This window comes from Schistocerca serialis, chromosome 5 (genome assembly GCF_023864345.2).
Source record: "Schistocerca serialis cubense isolate TAMUIC-IGC-003099 chromosome 5, iqSchSeri2.2, whole genome shotgun sequence".
Classification (NCBI taxonomy): Eukaryota; Metazoa; Arthropoda; class Insecta; order Orthoptera; family Acrididae; genus Schistocerca; species Schistocerca serialis.
Genome location: NC_064642.1, coordinates 536785676 through 536790529, shown reverse-complemented (window position 1 = coordinate 536790529; position 4854 = coordinate 536785676). Strand labels below are relative to the sequence as shown.

Here is a 4854-nt window from a genome sequence, read left to right as displayed (position 1 = left end):
AATCTAGCTGCTTTACACGGAGCAGACATCTGTTTCAAAACTGAAGATGCAATAAACAAGTACTCAGTCTTACAAAAGGCGACAGAGAGCACGAACAAGGATCTTTAAGAAGCGTACACAACGAGCATAAATAACAACAGGAATCTTGGTATATGGGAAAGGGCAAATGGCAGCAAACAACAATCTCGTCCAGAGTACCCGAAAAACAAAAGGAAAAAGATCGGCAGCTTCACATATGTAGATGTAAGGATAACCGAGATAGAAGAGGATGCCAGGATATTAAATGCACAGTTGCCCAAGAGAAATTAGAATTTAAGAAGACAGACTTAAGAACATCGAACAATAATAGTTTGAACTTCAGGAAACGATACTTAAAAAGTTTTTTTTTTGTGCTGGTGCCTTCTATGGCGCTAGGCATTGTACGCAGGAGAGCCGGAACAAAAACAGTTTCAAGTCTTGCATGTATAATATTGGGTAAGCGTACTAAAAATCTCATAGACAGAACAACCAATGAAGAACTCTTCAATGACACACGAACGAAAACATCATTGTGGACGACTGTCAAGGAATAGAGGAGTCGACGTACAAGAAAAGCCAAGGCTTCACCACACCAATGAAGTAACACACGTTCTGTAACCACTGACATTGTAGATGATAGGCGGAAATGAGGTAAGAGATATGCAGCTGGCCAATCTACGAATTGAAAACAAAGAGAAAAATGTTAATCATAACGATTGTATGTAATATTACCCTGTAATTTATTGAACATATTACCAAAAACTTGAAGGGAAAAAGAGAAATTTGGAAAAGATAGATATGAATAGCTCTTTTAAGTTTTGAGGTTTCCATCTTCGCCTCTTCATAAAAAAAAACACTAAAGGAAAATGGTACTGAAGACGGTAATGTACCCTGAATATGATTGTCGTGTTTCCTAATATTGCTGTCCAGCCTGGCTACGCTTCTGTGGTGTTCAAGACCAGACGCTCTTAGAATGGGGGCGGTAATATTCGCAACTTGCAAAATGGCTCTGAGCACTATGGGGCTTAACTGCTGTGGTCATCAGTCCCCTACAACTTAGAGCTTCTTAAACCTAACTAACCTAAGGACATCACAAACACCCATGCCCGAGGCAGGATTCGAACCTGCGACCGCAGCGGTCGCGCGGTTCCAGACTGTAGCGCCTGGAACCGCTCGGCCACTCGGGCCGGCTCCCAACTTGCAAATCTGCAAGTTTGTGGTTACACAATCTATCGAGCAGGTCTTTAGACCCTAAAGACCAGTGAAATTGGATACAAAGCAAAAAATACGTATTGCATTTTTTGCTCCCTTTACACACACGCGTCAAATTTCATCAAGACCGTTTACTGTCAGTGTTAAAAACAGAAATTGTAACCTTTTAAATGGCTTTTTTTAGATGTTTCACAGTAATGTTGCATTGTTTCGTCCATCAGTTAAACAGTGGTAAGTGACGCCTAACCAAAAAGTACCCTTTAACGAATTTTGAAGTTTACAATTTTGGGTACAATTATCATTCTAAAAATATGTCGCTCCTGAAAATATGTCTGAAAACGATGACTTACCTGAATAAAAATATTACATTCCATGTACTTGTAACATCTTATGAGATTTTATTGAGACTTTAGTGCGCAGTTTTTCGAAAGAAAGAACTATCCCTTACCACTGTTTACAGCCGAGGTCTTCAATTTGTTATTCTGCCCTGACCCAATTAAAAGCATTACGTCAGTCAGGAACGAAAAAACCGAGTGGCTGCAGTACAATGATATATTCTGCAAACAACGTTGCCAGGCGGTTTGTGTAATACCGCTTGCTCCTTGATGACTGTTTCGCGTCAATGCTGAAATAAAATGGGCGTAATCGTATGGCACTGATGACCGGGGTTCCCCAACTGGGGAAGGTCGGGCGCCGAGCTGCAAGTTTTTTTACTTGACGCCATATTCGGCAACGTGTGTGTTGACGATGAACTGATGAACAGGAAAACAAAACATCCAGTCCCCGAACGAAGAAAATCTCCGACCCGTCCGGGAATCAAACCCGCGGCAATCAGACCCGCTGACCACTCAGGCGGTCCACGTCTCTGTTGCTTCCACGTTGATCAAGCAGGCACTGCATTCCCCAGGGTGCAGCGTGGCGTCTCGTACGTTCTTTGACGTTAAAAAGAAACATTTTTCACGGACATTGTTCAAATGTGTGTGAATTCCTAAGGGACCAAACTACTGAGGTCATAGGTCCCTAGACTTACACACTACTTAAGCTAACTTATGCTAAGAACAACACACACACACATACACATACACACACACACACACACACACACACACACACACACACACACACATACACACATATCCGAGGGACCACGGAAATTAACCAAAGGACTATTCCCCTGTTGGCACCCATTTAACGCTTTCCATGCAACCACCTAACGTTATTACTTTGAAGGGGGAATAAAAAAGCCCATGTACGGCCCATATAGCTGGACCGTTACAATATCAAGTTCTTTGCACTTACAATTATCATCAATCGATACTCTACTCGCGACTTTGCAAAAAATCTCATCAGCAAATGTTAGAAACGTTTTGTGACACATTACTAGAAGTCGTTTCATCGTTTAACTGACGGTAGTGCACTGAAGCCCCGAAGAAACTGGTATACGGATACGTCTTCAAATACAGATATGTCAACATGCAGAATACGGTGCAGCGGTCGGCAACGTCTATATAAGACAACAAGTGCCTGGCGCAGTTGTTCGATTGGTTACTGCTGCTACAATGGCAGGTTATCAAGATTTAACTACGTTTGAGCTTAGTGTTATAGTTGGCGCTCGAGCGAGGGACACAGCACCTCCAATCTAACGATGAAGTGGGGATTCTCCCGTCGACCATTTCACGAGTGTACCGTGAATATCAGGAATCCGGTAAAACATCAAATCTCCTGCATAGCTGCGGCCGGAAAAAGCTCCTGCAAAAATGGGATCAACGACGACTGAAGAGAATCGTTCAACGTGACAGAAGTGCAACACATCCGCAGATTGCTGTAGATATCAGTGCTGGGCCATCAACAAGCGCCAGCGTGCGAACCGTTCAACGAAACACCATCGACATAGGCTCTCGGAGCCGAAGGCCCACTCGTGTACCCTTGATGACTGCACGACAAAAAGCTTTACGCCTCGCCTGGGCCCATCAACACCGACATTGAAGTGTTGATGACTAGAAACATGTTGCCTGGTCGGACGAGTCTCGTTTCAGATTGCGTCGAGCGGATGGATGTGTACAGGTATGGAGACAACTTCATGAATCCATGGACCCTGCATGTCAGGAGGGGATTGTTCAAGCTGGTGGAGGCTCTGTAATGGCGTGGGGCATGAGGAGTTGGATTGATATGGGACCCCTGATACGTCTAGATACGACTGTGACAGGTGAAATTACGTAAGCGTCCTGTCTGATAACTTGCATCCGTTCATGCCCATTGTGCATTCCGATGGACTTGTACAATTCCAAGAGGACAATGCGACACTCCACGCGTCCAGAATTGCTACAGACTGACACCAGTGACACTCTTCTGAGTTTAAACACTTCCGCTGACCATGAAACTCCCCAGACATGAACATTATTCAGCATATCTTGGATGACTTGCAACGTGCTGTTCACAAGAGATCTCCACCCCTTCGTATTCTTACGGATTTAGGGACAGCCCTGCAGGATCCATTTCCCTCCAGCACTACTTCAGACATTCGTCGAGTCCATGCCACGTCGTGTCGCGGTACTTCTGCGTGTTCGCGGGGACCTTACACGATATTAGGCAGGAGTACCGGTTTCATTGGCTCGTCAGTGTATTTCGCGGAACATAAATGCGACGAATGAATGCATAGCAAGAGAAATACAACCGCGGGGCAATTTTCCCGAAGCTCAACTGCACAAAGAATATCGTGATAATTTTACGCCACAATACCCATTCAGGAATAAAGGCTACATCGAAACGTTTAGCTGGCGTTGAACTAATTTTTAGGCAAACAAAGCCCCTTCAGAAAGCTGTCGAGAGCCGATGTAGCGAATGACGGATTGAGCTCGTAATTAACAGCTCTCGGAATGAGTTTCCTTTATGAGATGCGGCCACGCCGCGACCGGCAGGTCGTCAAATGTCAAGGCGCGCGGATGGCTCCCGGATCTCCCGCACCTGGACCGCTGCGCGCCCATTGTCGGCGCCAAGGCCGGACGCACGCTCCCTTGTGCGCCGCGATCGCGTCTTAAGTGTCTTCGACTGTCGGCTGACAGCTAGCTTAATTAAATCGTGCGCCGGCTCCAATTCATCACGCGGGCCGGCCGCACTCCCGCCCAATAGCGGCACCTGAGATCGACGACCCTCGAGTCGTCACTCACTGTCCGCGAGGGCTGCCAACCGTACGGCCAACGCTATTTCTGATGTCGTTGCTTCCTTGATGAAATGTTTATTGTTCTGAAACGCAGCGCTGTGATGAAATTTCTGTGGCTACTTTTTTTTCGCTCGTTGATTCGTGCCATCTATATTCTATGACTTATGTATACAAAGTGCCCATTTATCTTGACCGCCCCAAATAACATTTTATCCTGATCCAAAATGAAAAAATGTGTCAAACAAATCTTTTTTATCTACCAGAGGGACATTAACCAGCATGATCGTATTAATTGTAAATTTGTTCGTTACGAAGATATGAACAGCAGTATTTCTTTTGTAAATAGCACACTATATATCTCATTCGGTAATCCACATTCTCTCCTCAAACCCCGTTCAGAACCATTGACAGTATACCATTCACGTGTTGTTGTGGTCTTCAGTCCAGAGACTGGTTTTGTAGTG

The 4854-nt window shown here is 45.0% G+C and overlaps 1 non-coding gene across 1 annotated transcript; it reads right to left on the bottom strand.

The window, feature by feature from the left end:
- Window positions 1-1121: 1121 nt before the first annotated feature.
- Window positions 1122-1205, bottom strand: Trnas-gga (transfer RNA serine (anticodon GGA)). Its single transcript is given in 2 exon segments — window positions 1122-1156; window positions 1166-1205. It is a non-coding gene; the product is annotated as a tRNA-Ser (tRNA).
- Window positions 1206-4854: the final 3649 nt, after the last annotated feature.